This window comes from Sceloporus undulatus, chromosome 1, assembly GCF_019175285.1.
Source record: "Sceloporus undulatus isolate JIND9_A2432 ecotype Alabama chromosome 1, SceUnd_v1.1, whole genome shotgun sequence".
NCBI classification, from domain to species: Eukaryota; Metazoa; Chordata; class Lepidosauria; order Squamata; family Phrynosomatidae; genus Sceloporus; species Sceloporus undulatus.
Genome location: NC_056522.1, coordinates 161,039,142 through 161,059,211, shown reverse-complemented (window position 1 = coordinate 161,059,211; position 20,070 = coordinate 161,039,142). Strand labels below are relative to the sequence as shown.

The 20,070-nt window shown below is 41.8% G+C and overlaps 1 protein-coding gene across 9 annotated transcripts in view; it reads right to left on the bottom strand.

Moving 5' to 3' along the window:
• Window positions 1-20,070, bottom strand: part of PIKFYVE (phosphoinositide kinase, FYVE-type zinc finger containing) — a 119,933-nt gene that overhangs the window by 99,393 nt on the left and 470 nt on the right. The gene's annotated exons all lie outside the window — the stretch shown is intronic.

Sequence of the window (20,070 nt, the reverse complement as noted above, 5' to 3'; positions counted from 1 at the left end):
TGCCTTGCATTTGGTCACTCGGCCATGATACAAAAAGGATTTTGTGGTCCCCATTCTTCTACACTTTCCTGGCCATTCCCATTTTAGAAACAGGGCTGAGCATTGGACTGGAGACAGGGGTTCAAATCCTCTCTCAGCCATGGAACCCCAATGGGTGAACTCAGGCAGGTCACACTCTCTCAGCCTCAGAAGCAATACCTAACCCTCTCTGAACAAAACCTTGCCAAGAAAACCCAGTGATAAGTTCACCTTAGGGTTGCCACAAGCCAGAAATGACTTGAAGGCACGCAACAACAAAGCTAAGGGAACTCTGTTATGTAACTAGCTGTACAGTGGGCCCTTGGTTTCTGCTGGGGTCTGGTTCCATGTTACCTACCAAAAATCCCATTAAATACAGTACAATGGCCTAGTTGAGAGGCTTCTAATAATAATAATAAATATTATTATTGTTATTTTTACTCCGCCTTTTCTCGTTAGGGAATCAAGGCGGATTACAGCAGGTATTAAAACATCAAACAGCTAAAATTACAATAATGATTAAAAAGGAATAGCATATCCCAACCCTCCCCCCAATCATAAAAACCCAAAATAAAAACCAATTAAAAAGAGATTAAACAATACAAGTATTAAAAAGGTTGGGTAAAATAGAAAATGAGATCCAGATTCAGTTTCAGTTTAAGGGAAGAAAGGTGTGTTTTTCACTGCAGAAGGAAGAGGATGTAATAATTTTCTCTCATAAACTTTGGAAATACGAGAAATTTAAATAAAGTTAACTAATTAAGTGAACATAAGTTACCTAGGAAGTGTGTTAATAGAAAATAACGAAGAGAAACGCCAAGAATTTGTTTTCTTTGGTATCCATTGGGAGAGGCGGGAAATATAAATATTATTGTAATGTTTATTGTCGTGTAATGTTTTTTCAATGGTTTTGTATGTACATAGTAGGTGTTTTAGTATATGTTTTTATAGCAATACATGTATAAAAAAATAAAAGGCAACCATAAATACAATGGCCTAGTAAAATGGTGTCCCTTATACAAAATGGAAATAACTTGAAGGAGGCACACAACGACAACAACAACAACAACATCTCTTCCTTCCAGGGCCACATACACACACACGCACACACACATACATTCACACACAAGAGACAGATAGAAGGGAGGTGGCAAGCCCAGTCCTGGGGTCCCAAATCCAGACCACACCCAGAGATGGAGCCAACAAGGAAACAAACAGGAGACTCACACACACACACAACTACACACACACAACCACACACACCTGTTTGGCCAAGGTTTCCCAACGCTTTCTTTTCTCGCTTTTTCAGGACCTAGAGTCATGAGTTCAAATCTCACCACCAACCATTCTAACCCCATTCTGCCATGCAGGAACTCACAATCAAAGCACCCCTCCTTGTTGTTGTTCTTCTTCTCCTCCTCCTCCTCCTCCTTCTCACTCCCAAGAGCCAGACCTAGGGCCATGAGTTCAAATCCCACCACCATCCATCCTAACTCCATTTACCCATGCAGGAACTCACAATCAAAGCACTCCTCTTTGTTGTTGTTGTTCTTCTTCTCCTCCTCCTCCTCCTTCTCCCTCCCAAGAGCCAGAGATAGGGCCATGAGTTCAAATCCCACCACCATCCATTCTAACCCCATTCTGCCATGCAGGAACTCACAATCAAAGCACCCCTCCTTGTTGTTGTTCTTCTTCTTCTCCTCCTCCTCCTTCTCCCTCCCAAGAGCCAGAGATAGGGCCATGAGTTCAAATCACACCACCATCCATTCTAACTCCATTTACCCATGCAGGAACTCACAATCAAAGCACCCCTCCTTGTTGTTCTTCTTCTTCTTCTCCTCCTCCTCCTTCTCCCTCCCAAAAGCCAGAGATAGGGCCATGAGTTCAAATCACACCACCATCCATTCTACAAGAGGTGGGCTTTCCCCCATTCTTACCAGCCCTAGAGGTCACCGTCCTTCCGGTCGCTTGAAGCCCATGCGAAGGGAGCTAGAGAAACCAGGATGCAGAGCAGCAAAGCAGAAGCAACCTGACTGCGGCTGTGGAGGCGCTTCCTGGCTGGCTATGCTCCGGGATAGGGAGGAGGATGAAGGAAGGCCACTGCGCAGGCCGAGCTGTCCTCCTCAGGAGAGGCAGTCGATGGCCGGAGAAACAGAGCTACTCTATGGGGAGCTTGTGCTCCGCCATTAGCTGTGTAAGCGCACCAGGCGCAACGGACGGGAGTCCGAGGAGCATCGTGCGGACTGCAGTCGTTGTTTCTTTTTTTAATGGAGGGTCCAAGAAGCACTCTCTGCAGGAATAATGCCAGTTTGATTCGTTACTCAGCAAGTGGCTTTTCATGTCATCCTGAAGAAAGAAGTGATGCATTGGGGTCCCCACAGGCTCTGTCCTGGGCCCAGTGAGGTTCAGCATCTTTATCAATGCTTGGATAAAATTGGGGGGAATACGTATCAAATTTGCAATGACACCAAATTAGGGGGAATGCTAATACTCCAGAGGACAGGATCAAAGTCAAAATGACTTGAATAGACTAAAAGCTGGGCCAAAGCAACAAAATGAAATTCAACAACACAGAGAAAGTGTAAGGTACTGCACTTAGGAGGAAAAATGAAATGCACAGATACAGGATGGGAGACACCCTGGCTGAATGAAACTAATGTGAAAGGGATCTATGGGAGTCCCAGTGGACCACAAGTTGAACATGAGTCAACAGTGTGATGCGGCAGCTAACAAGGCAATGTGATTTTTAGGCTGCATCAATAGAAGTATAGTGTCTCTAGATCAAGGAAGTAATAGTGCCACTATATTCTGGTTTGGTCATGCCCTACCTGGAATATGGTGTCCAGTTCTGGGCACCACAATGCAAAATAGGAGGATTGAAAAACTGGAGCCATTGTCAAAGGAGGGCGACTAGCATAAGGGAAACTAGTCCTATAAAAATCATTGTATACAGAGCCAGCTAAAAAAAAGACTTGACTTTGACAGGTGGAAGTTTTTTTTTTTTCCATCTGGGGAAGCAGTTTCCAGTATGTACTATAGCACTCAGGCTACAGGGTTTAACTTCTCCATGATAATAGGCCACCAAATCCCCTGAAAAAACATGCATCGGGGCTCAGAACTGGAAGTTAATAAAACCTTTCAGAGTTCAGAAGGACAGATAGGTGGATAGATTCAATCAAGGAAGCCAACGGGCTGAGTTTGCAAGACCTGAGCAAAACTGTTGAAGACAGATAACTTGGAGATCTTCATTCATAAAGTTATCATAAACTGAAGTCAACTGGACAACATATATCGGTATATGGAAGATATTGTATAAATCTATGAGGCGACAGCTGGTGATTCCCCTATTATTGGGAAGGGTGATCCTGCACACAATTTGCTGTTAAATGTAAAGGGATTTGCCCAAGATGCATCAGCAGACTTGGATAGCTCTTTAAAATGCAGATTAAAGCCAGAGAACAGCTGCGTGCCCCACTGATCTGGAAGCCACGAATAAGAATCTCTACCTATGTTCAGTTCACAAGTATGCCCCAGCAACTTTGGACAGTGTGTCTCTAAGCATGAGCAGAATATGCTGTACAAAAGTAACTGAGCAAGATTCCTCATTTATACAGAGACTGTAAGCGGGGAATGGGATGTCTTGCTACACCTCCACTTACCTGCCAGTGGCAGCAGTAGCCCTACAGCCCTCAGAAAGAAAAGGCGCAGAAGGGTTGTAAACAGTCACACAACTGCAAGAGTAATGCTTGTGATGGTTCAATTCTTTCTTCTTTCACAACATATATAGTACTTTAAAAATATATCTATCATCCTAAAAGAAGTGACCAATCATACCTGGGAAGAACAGCATCAACTTTTTTTCTGTAAAATATAAAGGCAAATCGTTTTGTATACTGTGTAGGTTAGTTTGTTAACCATTAATTGGTTTTTGAAATTGTGCTACGCCAGTGTTGTTGGACCTCAATCCCAATACTTCAGCCAGCATAGCCAATGGTGAATGAGGGATGCGGGGATTTCCAGTCTAGTATGCTGGAGAGATACGAGTTGTTCACGTATATCCTGCGCAATCTTGCATAATACCTAAATTTTGGTTCTTATAACTACTCCCTCCAGGACTGGTAAGAGGACAGGGCAATTTCCACAAGAGGATCAAGACTGGACAAATGCCAGGGAGCCATGTTTGGCAAAGGTCCATTAGTCCAATAATTTCCACCTCAGCGCCACAAAAAACACCCAAAGGGATTGGTCCTATCATTCCCATCGTTCTTCTTTTTAGGAGACTGGTTTTTATCCAGAACTCCCAGAGAGTTCTTTTGGTACCAAACACTTTGTTATTGCCATAAGATAAACTTTATTGGTGGTAAATGATGCAGACAGTACATAGCAAAGAGCATTTTTCACACACCCTTTCACTGATAGAATCCAGCATCCTATTCACAGTCAAAAGATCTGGGCCCCAACTAATTCTATAATGCTACCCAGAGGTCCCGTACGGGTACATCAAATTCAGTCCCCATTGTTGGCTAAATGGAGTCCTGGACTGGGATGCCCTCCCTTTGGGTCATGGCCAATAAAGAATGCACTTCCAAGGTTATGCAGTGCAAGGACAAACAAAATCAAAGTGGAAGAGCACTTCTCCCTCCCCCACAACTATGCAAACTGCAGGTTTTAATAACAGAGGAAAATTCACTTTCCCATTGCTGTCTAAAACAAGTTACGGTCAACCTTTCTCCACACTGTATGAGCTGTTTCACAATTTGGGGCATGATGATGGACAAACCCAAACCCTTGCAGAGGTCCAAGTCAAGAGGTTAATAGCAAGGCAAGGTTTGGATAAATGGTGGCTTGCCTAAACCAAGTGAATTTGTGGGTGAGGTGAAAAGTGAAAAAAGCGACAAAACCAGCTTTCATTAGTAGGCACCCAGCTAACCTGCTTTCATAAGTTCTCAATCTAGGGGGAGAGAGAAAAGGCCACGTTTGTCATTTCAACATCCAGGCAATAGCAAACCTGGTGCACAGGAAATGCAACCAATACCTGGGATCTGCTGGTATACCTTTACATTACATTGCTTAATTTGTTTATTTTTTTCCTATTTTGTTTTTTATTTAACTTAACACAGATATCAGAAGATGACAGCTGTGGGTGTAAAATAAATAACTGACACATAGATCTTACAAGTGTACGTTAAGATGCAAAGTCCAGCTGAGTCAGGAGTACTTTCAAGGTTCTGCCATAAAGTCTAGTCCAGTGTAATTACATTATCTTTCCAAAATCTGTTAAGGTAATGGGAGTGTTCAAAGTCTGTCCTTGTAAAATATAGAATATAATTGGAACCATTTTTTCACACTCACTGGTATCTCCTCATTATTACTTTACGTATGATTGGCAAACCTTTACATTATAAATTTTTTTGCTCATGCAATTCAGATACAGGTGTAATCTGCATGTCAGAAAACCTGCTGTAAGGATAGGTGAGAAGGCATTTTCTCAAGTTGCTATATCTAAAAGTATTCCAAAGTGTGAATACTTTCTCATTCCAATGTGACAGTGTATAGAAAAACAGAAACCATATCCATAAAAGCACACATGGATCAGTGTGACATCTTTGATCTTCAAATGCCAAAAGCGTCAAATACAGTTCTCAGAATTACTTGTGGCAATTTTTGGACCTGCTGTTTCCCCGAGTAGAGAGCAGAAAACGTCGTTTTTTGCACAGTGACAGTAGGTCCAATCTGGATAGCTGAGATTCAGCATTCAAACACCAGTTCTGCCATGTCTAGGTAATGGCACTGGGGCTAAAGATTTGCACATTTCACATTCGTTTCTTTAGGCCATAAAATAATACATGCAAGACGTGTTGAACAGTGTAATTTTTTCCACATCTAAACTGATGGTACTGATTATCTTCTTCCTTCTTTATTCAATTTATAATCCACCTTCTTCCCACTACAGGGGCCCATGTATATGCACATATACACATGCCATGTGTGGTGTGTTGATGTATAAAACGGTTTGTTGTAGTGTGTGCCTTCAAGTTGTTTCCAACTTAAGGTGACCCTAAGACAAACCTTTCATGCAGCTTTCTGGCAAGAGATTGGTTCAGAGGTTTGCCTGTGCGTCCCTTGAGGCCGAGAGAGTGTGAACGTAGTTTCAAAATCACCCAATGGGGTTCATGGCCAAGTGGGGAATCGAACCCGCGTCTCCAAAGTCAAGTCCAAAACTCAGACCACTATGTCACACTGGCTCTCATAGTATGAGCTTGTGGTGTGTATGTGTATACGTGTCTGTTTGTCTTCAATATATAATATATATATATATATACTGTATACTATATATACGTGAGGCTTGGGTGGTGTAGTAGTTTGAGCATTGGCGTACCACTCTGAAGACCAGGATTGAATCCCTGCTCGCCATGAAAAGTTGACTAGATGACGCTGATCATGTCACCTCTCTCACCCTCAAGGAGACAAAAGCAAACCTCTGAACAATAGCTTCAGCCTTAGGGGTCGCATACATTAGAAATGACTCAAAGGTACACAACAACAAATATATTTTATTCTCAGTGGGCCTTCACATGCCCCGGGGATACTTCAAATTTTTGCCCGTGTGATAGGGCCCTGGGGTTTGCCAGGCATGTCCTCCATCTCCAGGACCCTTCCTCCATTTCAGTCCAGCAGCAGGATTCCAAAACGTCCTCCATTTTTGAGCATGCTAAAAGCAGCATACAGTTTACTTCCATATGAGTGTTTTTTTAGCTTTGGTTTGGGAATGTCATCCCAGCGGCCTCTTAGAGGCGATGGGAGAGCTGTGGATTTGGTTTCCTTGTCTGCTAGGCCGGCCCCCTTCTTTATCCTTCCTCAACTGCCAGGGCTGGGCTTTGTTGGGAAGCCTCCATTGGAGCAATGGAGGCCTGCCTCTCTTTTCTCCCTCCACTCGCCTTTCCCGTCCCAAGTGCCCAGCAAAGAAGGAAGGAGCGAAAGGAGATCTGCCTGCTAGGCCTCGCCCTGTCCTTTTAATGCCTGGGGGTGCAGGCATTGGAAAAGCCAAAAGCCAGGCTGAGTACTGAGAAGAGCCGAGCTGGGAGGCAGTAGAGAACGTAGTCCATCCTTAAAGGTGAGCCAGCTCTCTGGTTGTGGCTTCAGTGCGATATGGAATCCTGGGAGTTGGGTGGCCCAGTGGTGGGATGTTGCAGGAGCCCTGTGGGCTTGGTGCTGCCTCATCTTCCTTTACCCCGCCCCACTTGTCTTCGCTCCTTTCTTCAAAGGTGGCACCCCACCTTCAAAGCTGAGAGGAGGCGCTGGGCAGAGGAATGCCACAGAGGGATAAGGAAAGGGGAGACCGTGCTGGTGTGGCCACATTAACCAGGCCTGGAGGCTGTTGTGGAATGGGGGCTGCTGTTATAAGAACTGGAATGAAAACCTGCCAGCCAGACAAGCCAGCCATTGAGGGTAGATGCCTTCGAGGCAGGTTGTCATTTTTCACAAGCTGTGTGGATTACATTATAGCAGCAGCAAGCCGCACCCTGAAAATCCTGGGAGGCAGAAAATGGGAGCCTCGTTTGGTAGCAGTTTGTTCCTGTCTGCTTTCTCTTCACAATTTATTCCCCCCCCCTCCAAGTTCCTTGTGTCCCCCTTTCCTTTTCGTCGCGCTTCGTCTCTCCAAGGTAAGAAAAGGCAGAAAATAACAGCCCCAGTTTTGGGATAATTAGGTCCCTTCTGCGTGGATAGGTTTCATGATTTTCCCCCCCAAGTTTCCTTCTTCCGCCAAATTCCTTCATCGTCCCTCTCTCTCCAAAGTAAGAAAACAGAAAATACAGCCTTGTTTTGGGTATGGATGTCCTGCCTCCTGGTTTTCTGTTCACATTTTTCCTGATGCCTCAAGTTCCTTATATCCCTTTGGTCTCTCTCTCCAAGGTAGAAAGCAGAAAATAATAGTCTCTTTTGTACGTTGTTTCCTGTCTGGCGTTTCTGTTCGTCATTTCTTTCTCCATGATGTCATCCTTCATTGAATAGTAGTATGTTTGTGGCCTCCCTCCTCGCAAGGTGAGAAAGAGGAGAAATGCACTGCTCTTGTTTGTATTGTGTTCCTTCACTGCTTTCTGTTCACATGCCCCCCTAATAATTCCTCGTCATTCATGATTGTCTCTTTTGTTCGTCCCGCATCAGGGCTAGTGAAGGGTGTTCACACCCAGTTTGTAAAAACCAATCTAACCTCTGTGTCATTGTAATAGCAGATTAATTTCTAGCATGATGGTGCCACGACAGTATGGATGCCCAAAGGACAGTAATAAAATGAGAGTCCTTGTGAGGTGCCAAGTATTGTGTAATTTTGACCACAACAGGATTAATACAACACCTCTCTTGGAAAACTGATTGGCAGTTACAAGCAGAAAGACAGTCCTGTCCGATTCATTTCATTCCCTGTGTGATGTGTGTGTCTCATTTTTGAGTCAGTGGTGTGTACACAAGAAGACCCTGTGTGGGTTAATGTTCAAGACCGATTAAGTCCAAATAAATGAACATGGTAAATTTTTTGGAGTCTAGTGGGGGAAGAAAGTCCTGTCAAATCCACAAGAATACTCAGTACTACTCGCTAACATGCTGGTTTTAATGGGGGCTATATAGCTCATTAGATGTGAAAAGGATAATCTCTATCAAGGTGTGAGGTTTAGCACAGCATTGAATGCTCAAGATCACGGGATCTTAGGTGTAGGTTAGTGTGGTCACGTGATCTGTCCCCCTGATGACTATGCATTTTGAAAGAAGAATACTATACTGTAGTAAGAATCTTTCAATTCTTGCTTGAATCAAGGGTGTTGTTGTCCTTGTAACGTGTTTCTGCCGATGTTGCCGTTAATAAATGAATTTATCGATCAAGGTGTGAAGTCACATCGTTGTACAGCACATCTAGTGTAAAAAGACGTTCTGTTCTTTCGTCTTGAAGGCCAGGTAGTGTTTGCGTTTGTATGTTTCAGTCGGTCGCCTCTGTTGTACACTAATCTCTTATCTTTAGCTGGATTCTGCCAATGATGGTAATCTGTTCCTGCTCGTTTCTGTAAGATTGGAAGAATTTTTGGTGTCCTAGGTAGCTCACAAATAGTTACGTGTGCTTTGTTGCAAGGAATGAATTATCGTTTGCTTTGTTCCCCTGTTTTTGTGGTGCAGGTTTTTTCAGCCTATTTTTGCTAAAAAGGAATGGTTATTTTGCTATCTCTTTTGGGCATTCCTGAACATTGTTTTTATTTGTAATAATAGCGCACACATAGAATGGAAATGTGTTAATGCCTGCGTGTTACTGAGGAGTGTTTGGTGAACCATTCCTCTCTTGCAGTTCGTTCGTTTGCAGTGTTCATGTCTGGGTTGGGTCTCTAGAGTAAGCAAAATGAATGTCCTGAAATGTGAATCAAAATCAAATCGTGCCCACATGACACACTGTAGAGACTTTTAAAAAGACTGTTTAAAAAGAGCAGGATCTTTGAACAGATTTTTGAAACGAAAGGCCACTTAAAAATTGTTGCAGAATTGTTGTTCTCGTTAATTAAGACTTCTCTTTTTTTTTCCTCACAGCTGGAGATACACACACCACAACACACACACACAACACACTGGCAACATATTTGCCTGTTGAACAATCAGTGTGAAATCTGTGTAGAGTTCTATTCAGATGTTTTTTTAAACGTGAGAAGTAGGGAAAGGTGAAGAGAAAGACTGGTTGGAAGGCCAGCAGGGGAGAGTGCCTTTATTTAGTAGAGATGTTTAAACTAAACATTATGCAACTTGGAAAGAATGGCAGAAAACATCTTGAGGAAGTGTAAAATGCCACAGAAAGGAAAAATGGGACCAGTTTACCAAAAGGAAGTAAAAAGCCCTACCCCATTTGTGTTATGGGTGCAAAATGTGTCCTAGAACTGGACATAACTAATTATAACAAGTTCCTTTTCATCTGTTGCAGAACATACTTGCAGTGTTCAAAAATAGCCTGTTTTGCTGCAGCATTTTTTGTGACGGGAAATACGACTTAAAAATCTAACAGACAGCCAATCTTTGTTTCTTTCGTCTTCGAAACCCTACCATATACATATTCTGGCAGGAAATATGTCTGGAATCCTGTCGATCCTGGACAAGCCTATCCAATCTTTCAATGTATAATAATGTTTTCTTTTGGCCTTGCTTCCTCAAATCTTGTTTTAGGCAATGGATTTCAGAAGTATTTGAATAGTTTAAGTGTTCTGGTATGTGTCCGTGTCTGGGAGTGGTGTTTCCTCCTTGGCAAGGTGGCCTACACATTAAAGTCAAACTGTGCTGTATATGAACCTTGCTGCCAACTAGTACTACTGCCTGGCTCCAACTAGTACCTAGTCAATGTTTTAATAAGAGAGAGAGAGGAACAAGGTTGTTTTGGCAATGGTGGGCCCTACATACACCAGTATGTTCAACTGGTGGGTCATTGTTTAGACACGTAGGCTCAACCGTTCTTTGTTTTAAACTAAAGTCGTTCTGTTTAAAATTCACACTATATAGCACGTGTTATTGCACTATTAAACTGCCAGGGTTGGTTACTACTCTTGTCAGAAATTTCGCTTATAGATAGAAAGGCTTTTGTCCTGGAGCAGTACGTTCTGGTGGCCACTTTGTAGGCATCTTGGCTAAATTTTCTTTCTGTTTAAACAAGGGCCATTCAATACTACACAGAAGTATAGTGCTGTTACTACTCCACTTTGAGAACTGGTCAGTCCTAGGATTCCTAGAGACAGAACCAGTGCCAATTGAAAGTGGAATAATAGCAATGATAACTGCGTAGTATGATATAGGCCTCCAGAATGTTAAAACATCTTCTCCATTGTGGAATCTTGAACATCAGCTGGGTGGGTTTTGCCACTGTATAGCTTGTGTAGTTTTAATGCATGGTACAGTGTGTATAGTTATTGTTGTTAACCTTTGCTCAAGTCATGAAAGGGTCATGCCTGCCAGCTTCTTGTCTTTCAGTAGGATCTCAAAAGTTGTACAAGAATCCCTTGGGCATACTGGTTTTTTCCAGACTAACACAGCTGATGTCTTTTGGAAATCCGTCTTGTAGGGTAAATGGTAGTAAGTATAGAAATGTACAGTATGAAGGCAATGACTGGGCCTCTCCATGGGAATGCCGTTAAAACAACGTGAATTGTTGTTTGGTTAAAAGTGAATTGTTTAAAGAACATAGTTTATTTAGACCTAGTGGCCATAAAATCTAAACTGCATTGTTTGCTACGTACTTTAATTTTTGATGTCAGTCCTATATGTGATGGTAGCTTTACACATTAATGCAAAAAAAGTGGTTTATAAAAAAAAGGAGCAAAGCAGGACAAACAACAAACCCAAGTTTAAACACACTATAAACCCCCCCCAAACAAACAGTTTTTTGGGTGGGTGTTTTTGTTCTTTAAAGAAATTTGTTTTTTGCTCCCCCAACACTGATAGGTGGCAGTTGTGTAGAACAAAATAAACCCAGTTTTGCAACAAACAAGAATGCCTGTGGGCTGTATGGCAGCAAAAAAAATGGTTTCTTTCTGAAACTTTGAGGAGTCAGACTAGAACAAGAATAATAGTTTTTGGGTTTTGCATCAAATGTTGAAAATTGAGTATGGGAAACTTTAGTTATTTCTTTGAAGAAAAAAATAATGCAAGTCATTAGGCTCTTTGTGTGACTGTCAAGTAAAGCAACAAATACCTGCAGGGATTAGATAGTATAGCCAGGAATTCTTTTAATATCACGACCTGTTGTTGAAAGGGATGCAAGGTGGCAAGTAGGGACCGTAACTGCCTGTATGCCCGCGTGGACTTGAATCCTCTTGTGTCGTGAATGAAGAGTCTTGCTTTCAAAAACTCCTTTTAGCAACCCAAAACAGTACAGGTAAAAGTAGGGCATATAGCTGTGCTGGCTGTACAGTTGGGTTGTGTTGTTGATACCTCAAAGTTGCTTTATAAATTTTGGTCCAGTTTTGTGTTACTTTTGGAAAGCCTGCTTAAGTCAGAGAAGGTTTATATTGGTCTGAAATGGGGCAATATTTGAGCTCCCATGTCAAACACTGAACCAATCTTCATATAGAAAGATGTAAGTTGGACTTTTGGCAAATGTGGGCATTTAGTGCGTAGTACCCTCCCAATGATGCTTGGCTTTTGCATAAGCGCTTGAAAACGATTGGACACGATACGGGGTAAGATCCAAAATCGTTACATCTTGGGACTTTTGTTAAAGAAGGGCCCCTTTCTATCTTTGTAGGTATCGTCCAGTTACGGGAAAGGGGTGGAACAAACTGGTTCATCTGAGGCTTTTGGAGGGTCACAAAAAGCCAAGAGTAGCACACGCACACCTCCATCAATGCCTGGGGCCACCAGGGGATTAGAGAGACTCTCCCCTCCAGATTCCAGTTGCCTATTGATCTGGCTTTGAGAGTGAAAAAAGAGCAGACTGGCATCTGATAAAATTAATCCCACCCCTACTACCATTCTGCTTTTCCCTGTGTATCCTGGTCTTGTATTTAGATTAAAAGCCTGAAAGTACTATTTAACATCGAAATTAACTGATTTGGGAAAGCTTCTCTGGAAGCCTTTTTGGTCTGAAGTCTGGAAGTATAATAGACTTTAAAATAAAATAAAATACAGTGGTCCACTCCACAGTTCGACTTGTTGTTAGGGGTGAAGGACTCCGTGAATGTGGATAAACTGGCAAATAAAAACGCTAGTATTCCTTTGTACTTGAACAGAGAACACCTCTCTATAGGGATATCATCCAGGGTCCTCCAGTGTCAACTTTATGGTCAACAGATCTTGCCAGTAGTGTTGGTTGCAGAATCATTCTGTAAGGACCTACAAAATGCCTGGATAGAAGTGTTTTCTTTCTCTAGGAACCCATAGGTTCTCCAGCACAACTCTATGGTCAAATCTCTGGCAAAGTTGCACTGGAGGACCTAGAGTTTCCAAGAAGAAAACACTTCTCAGCTGGGGGTAGGCATGTTGTAGTGTCCTACAGAATGATTATGCTGATCAAGGCCGCAAATAATCACATACACGCAAAAGTAGTAAGGCTTGCAAAACGTGGAGGGCCAACTGTGAAGTAGACCTTACATCAGAGCACTTACCAGCAAGTTAAGTTATGATAAGGAATGCTTAAAGTTGTAGTCCAACATCATACTTTGCTGATCCCCCCAGCAACAGAGGAAAGTTAAATTGCAGAATGGAGGGGCAAGCAATCATTTGGTCACAGAGCCCTCCACCAGTACTCTTACCATCACTTTCCCTCCTCCCCAAATCTGCTTCTGAATGGTTGGTTGGAAATTCCAGAAGAATGAGAGAGGAGAAACAGTCCTTGGTAGGATAGGGTGGTAAATTACGTAAACTGGCTCCCCCATCCTTTCCATTAGTGGGGCGTGTTTGGGCAGAATTGCCTTCAGAGAATGCCCCTGCCCTTGAGAAAGAAGTTTGAGTTCCTCTGATAAACGAAGAAGTGGTGGATATATTTTATACATTTGCTTTTGTAAAGAAAGTTATGGCAGGAACCTATTCAACTGAGAGAAGCAAAGCCTTCTTAGTAGCTCCTGGAATGCACCAGCTGAGCTGCAGGAAATAAAACCTGCGAACTGGGCACTATACCTTCAATCAAAAATAGCAGGGACTTTTCCCATTTCCAATTTTGCCAGCAGCATTGGGAAAGGAAGATGTGGATTGCCCCAGAGTCTGTGTAAAGGGGTGATGTTTGAATCTCTAATCAAAACCATGTGTTCAGATCTCAAGCATGCTACACTAATCTACAGGATGAGGTCCACTTTCGGTGTTATAGCCTACTCACTGTACAGATTTGTGGTGGCTAAGAAGCCACATGGATAATGACAGCCGTGGACCACATTTCGTACCTCATTTTGTGCGGGATACCTGTACAACATCCAACAGTGGTTGAAACATGCAATTGTATATTGGGTTGGCAGTGCTAAGATTGCAGATAGTAGAGGAACGTATGTACTAACGAAGCCCACCACAAAGTGGAAAGTCTTGAATTCATGAATTAGCACTGACAAACAACAACCTTTCCATGCTCACAAGAAAAACTCTAAAAAATCTCCAATATTTTATTAAGAATGACAGTTTACAGAGACAGTATGCAAAGCTATATTAGTAGTACCAGTTCATAGGTTGGGTTTGGTCCTTACCATTGAGGACCATATTTGAGAATTTCCACTGGGTTAAAGAAGGGAAAAAAAATTAAAGAACAGAGGTGCGTGGGGAAGGGCTGATTCAGAAAAAAGCAAGGTCTTATCCTGTTTGAATGGTGACTGTTACCTGCTTAGAGATTCTATTTTTTTATTATAATTACTAGGAATATATAGAAGATTCACAAATGTTTTCTGATCCTTAGAAAAGGGAGGGTAGTTTAGATGTTGTTTTGATCTCTCAAGCCCAAATAACATTTCAGTCACGACCGATGTTCAAGCCCTTATTTTGTGTAGACGTTAACAATGGGGTTTCTTGCATAGATACTGGTGGTAATTTTTGTGCAACAGGACACATAACACAAAAAGTAAGTTTTTCATAATGAGCATTTTAATTTCACAAAAAAGACACTTTCATGAAATCGTTGTGATAAAAGAAAGTGCCAAAAAATGATCCAGAGATTATCAAAAAGAGTAGGAAAGCGTGCACAATCTGCATTCCAGGCAAAGGAAAATATTATATGTTGTGGGATTGATTGATTGAATTGTTTGTTAAACATAAAAAAAGGGAGCTCTTGGATGCAAGAAATGAAATAAACCAAGGTTTACAAACCCTGTAATTTTTAACCGTCTTAGGTGTTAAACCAAACTAAATCTGTTTTGTGCCTAGTAGTGAAAGTATAAAACAAAAAAATACAATCAGTATTAAGCTGATTAAACTCTGCAAATATTTTTTCGCTGTTAGGGCCACAATGTCGATAAAAAAATCCATGGCGGTTCTCTGGTTGGTTGAGTATGGATGCGAGGTGTGGGATGTGAAGATGGACACGCTGTAATATGGTGAATGTGGCGGGGGTAGGTAAGTGTAAAAGCTAGATGCTTTCCCTATTTGGATGCTGGATGGCTCCACAGGGATACCTGCACAAGCCTTATGGAAATCTTCTATATTGTGTATGAAAAGGGCAACGATTTATTACATGTGGTGGGTCCAGAGTCATTACGTCTTTGTGTGGGTGAAGAGAAGTATTGCTTAACCTTTTATTGTCATTTTCTTTTTTGAACAACACAACGAATTTTCTGTGTAAATTACACTCCATGGTCAAGCAAAAACTTGTGTACTTCCCCTCGCCTGTCAGGAATTATTGTGCTTCTAATAGCAATTATGTACACAATCAGTATGATTAGTTATAATAATATTACATATAGGTAGTAATATGTGTTTGGTAAAAGCAAATTCGTGTAAGTGTTTTCATGACTGTGTCCTTCAAGCTTTGTGCAGATTCCTCTATGACCTTTATCATAGCCATTTTGCCTTCCCAGGAATGCTAAATCGGGCCTTCCTATAACCTCGCCACAGTGTGTTGGGGTGATGATAACCAAATTCCAGCATCTCCGACAGAAAGAGAGCTGGTTGGCAACTGGGTTGCCTGGCCAGTGATGGGTGTTGTGGTCTAACACTTCAGTACAAGCATCGAAAATGGAGAAAGAACTGTGTTCACAAAAGTGAAATTGTAAACGTTTCCTTAACCATTGTTTGAAGTCTTTTATATAACTGGCCAGTAATGAACGTCTGTTGGAAGAGAAAAGTCCTGTGCTCATGGTGGATGAAAGCCGTTGGTCATTGTAAAAACCCAGGGCTGTCAGAGGGTAAAACGTATAAAATGGTTGAAAAAGTCAAGTGACTCGGGCAGTTAGATCGGTGGCAAATGGCCCAAGGCCTAACCCAGCTGGGGATCCCCTTCCTGATTAAGCTGCAAGGCTTGCTGCCATTTTGTTTTCAGCCTATTGTTCCAAGATGTGGCTCTGAGGTTAACTAGGAAAGGGGAGTTGCCGATTTTTGTTCCTAGAAGGGCTTGACCCTTTCAAAAAGTTTCTGTGATTGGGCAGCACTAAGAACTAGATATAACACTAATGGGTGTCAATCGGCACTGTAGAAGTAAATGCAGTTTGACAATTAAGCTTGAAGTGCTATAGCTCGCATGCCTATGGAATCCTGGGATTGTGTACTTTTACAAGAAGGTCTTTTAGGTCATCTCTAACCAAAAAGTGTTTGGTGCCAATCACAAAACGACAAATTACCCAGGAATTCTGTAGGATGGAGGCCCTGGCAGTTAGAAGTAGATGTCCAACTGCCCTTCTGTTCATACAGTTAGATGATGCACCTGTGGTTATGGGAGAAACGTCACCCGGTCTAATGCTATAGTATCTCAGTGTAAGTTTGTTTTGAATAACGCAGGGATGCTTGTTCACCAGGGCCAGAATTGGTTGGGGGGAGGGCAGGGTGAATTAATAGCAGTGCTGCAAACAGGTTAACATCAATCGTTTTGAGCTACTTAAGGCCTAGGGGCTTCTACTCTCCAGTCCCAGCCTGTGTGACGTCTGGACTGCAGCGTAGTCCAAAGTAGCAACGCGTCGATGCAAATGTTACAAGCTACCCAGAAGAACATTTGTTCCCTTCTAGTGTCGGTGTCTCTTCCATGATGTAATCTTCTAAAGATGCACCTCACTGTGACGTCCTTCTCAGAGCTTGACATGAAAATATACGTTTTTGTGACTACAGTTGCCAAAAATACCATAAGCTTGATGGCTGGAGGATTTTGGGAGCTGTAGGCTAAAGAAGCATTATTCAAAGCTTTGTGCCTTCCCCTCCATTGTGTCCCAGGCAAATAGAGGATGATGTCAGTGACCCTTGCTATTCCAAGAAGCCTATTGCAGAGTAACCACTTGAGAAAAATCTGTTAAGTGCGGCAGTTGCAAAATGAAAACAACTGGAATCGTTGACCTTTCCCTCCACATGTGGCTTGTTAAGCTTTGGTTTTTATAGTCTGATACTCAGCCACCTGCCTAACAAGATAATGCCACTCTGCTCCTGCTGGACGCTGCCAGCCAAACAATCAGCAACCTTGATAGCATAGCTAGGCAATCCCACACATGTGGGTGAACTTGGAAGCATGTTAAATCCTAGGAAAGGAGTGTAAAAATTTTTGTCCTAGAAACAAGGTTGGGATCATGCAATTGCGATCATTAGTATGTGTTGATGTAGTGATTTTCAGCCCCATAGGATGCTAAGAATTTTGGGAATCAGGGTGTCATGGAGCCGATTACACCACTGTGGCTATGGAAACCCTCTGGGTGTAACCTTGGAGTGAGTCGCATACTCTGTTGTAGCCTCAGAGGAAGGCAAAGGCAAATCCTCTGAACAAATCTTGGCATAAAAACTTCATGATATGCCTGTAGGGTCACCATAGTCAGAAACAACCTGTAGAGCACATAACAGAATTGGTTTCTAGAGCTCTATAAATGTGGTATCAGGTCTTCTGAAAAACTAAGGAGTAGCTCTGGATAAGGATACATTGATATTTATATTAGTGGGTACATACAAGTAGTTTCTAACAAACCTCCATCAGTTTTGAGCAAATGCATAGTAAAATTAATGAATGTCAGTCTCTGAAGGAACCAGAATTAACTGTCTTGGGAATTCTAACATATGCTTGGTAAGATATGCAGTGGTCCTTCAAATATTGCTTACTGTCCCCCCCCCTCCCCCCCTGTCCCCCCCCCCCCCCCCGCATGTTATGAACACTCAGTTCGCTTAGATTCAGTAAATTTCTAGCATAGTAGGAAAGTTGATACCAATATTATGACTGTCATTTGGTTAAGCTGGTTAATTAAGATTAAGCATTAGGAGGGGTTTAATTTTAAGTTGTCTGACAATTTTTTTTCCAATTTTATTAATCTGAGTAAGTGGTAATCCTGTATAGTAATACGGTTAGGAATTGTCGGATACTCACAAAAAGCCATAGAAAACATTGTTCCAGGGTTAAAGGTTTTTTGAGGTTAACGAAAAATTTTGGGGGTTTTGGGTTTTGGAATGAGTTGTCTTGGATATGGAATTGGTTAGAGGTTTTCGGTTCAAGGTAGGAAGAATTAATTTCGTAATGAGGAAGGTATGTAGATTTCAAACAAAAGAGATAATGAAATGGTTTAGAATTAAAATATTGGAAGGCAAGGTTGATAATGGTGGAATCCTAGGGCACAGTACAGTTGTTTTTTTCGCTGGGAATGGCTGTTCTAGGGCACAGTACAATTTTTTTTCCTTGTAGTTTTTAAAACAAGTGATCTGTTTTGGGGACGTATCCTTAACAGCATAAGTGATTTGGGCATAGAGAATCGTGATGCAACTAATGAGATAGGTGACTAGTGGAAGCTGCGGATAGCGATAAAAAAGTACAATGTAGGAATGCAAGTGTGGCCAACAATCACCCACTGATGAGAAAAGGGTAGAAGAATGCTCAAGCTGAAGCATGATGTGGAAATCTCCTAAGGTGAACGATCCGAAACATTCTAGGGGGGTACCGGTCTTTCAGAGAAGCCATAAAGTCTGTAAAAATATTCCCCGTCTGAGTAAGAAAATCCGGGTGGGGATAAAACCCATCATCATTGCGCAGGTCATGCGTATGGAGACCAGGTGGGTATCCTCTTTTGCAAAGCGTTTTTTCTACTTTTTGTTGGTGTTGAGGTGAATATAAGCTGTGAATTTGAAAGGTAAGGATGTAATACACTTTGTGAAATAATACAAAAGATAGAGAGCAGAATGCAAATGTACAATTTGTATGACTGGTTGTCATAATAAAACTGCATCGTGTTACAGGCTTTTAGGTAGGTTTGAATAGTGTTGTGCTGCGAATTTGTTGTTAATGATTAAAATAGACTGAACCATGACAGAAACAGAATCGTGGTGCAAACTACTACTGTGGTTTCTGTGGCCTTAGTGCAGAGAAGCATTTCAAGTTGCTTTCCCCGACTTTTGTGCTTGCCTCGTAAAAGGCAGAATAATGGGAAAATTTGATCCCATACATTTTATGGCATGTGGGGGTCGTGTACTGTTTTGGAATATTATTGTACTAGTTTTAATGATGTACATGGCTTTGTCTTAACAGAAAAGCGGGATATAAATAAAAGTTTTATTATTTTGGTTAGTAGTAGTAAGACTTAAACACAAAGGGATGCCTGACTGTCTGCATGTTGTTCAGTCAATCACCAGTTTTGTGTTTTGCTGTTTTTTTCTCTTGCAGTGACAGAGCCACAGACTTGTTGTGGGTCCGTGGCCCGTGGAAGAGTAGAGATGAGATCTACACACCAAAGGATGGAGGCAACCTGTTAACCTATTTAGTCCATAACTTTGAAAGTAGGTTATGTTTGAAGTAACCACAAGCAATTCAATTATAAAAAGATATGTTGAAAAGCGAAGAAGCTCCAAAAAAACCAATGTAAGAGAGAAAAAATGAAAATAATAAAATAGGATACTTTTATTCTTTCCAGGACACGGCATGTTTGGAACAATAATAGATCTAATAATTAAATCACTAGCCGTAAACAAGAGATACCAAAGATGGGAACCTCCAAAGACAATAATCTGTTTCCTGTTTTTCCCCATGAGGTATCACTCACTTGCTCGTCTCCATTCCTCAAAGAGGCTTGAACATGGAGATGAGAGCCTGCCAAGTAATTGTTGATAAGCAAATGACTTGCTGGCTATCAATTTTAATCAGATGGCAACAGTCTTTTCCGTCTTTCTGGACCTGCCAGCAAAACTGTGTTGCAAGAGACACAAAGTAAATGTTCCTTGGTTTCGTATGGTTGTTGTGTCTGGCAACTGTCACAATTTCTCTCCAGTATCCCTCAGCCCTGTACTTTTTCTCTGGGCCAGAGGCAAAGGCGTGCAGCCATGAGAAGTTCTGAATTACCAATGTGTTGCTGTTCTTTGGTGTGCAAATACTTGTGAAATTTGTCTGTTTGTGATTTCAAAACTGGTGACCTCAGCAGTTTGTGAAACCTCGTGTTAGATTTACGTCTATCGTCTCTCAAC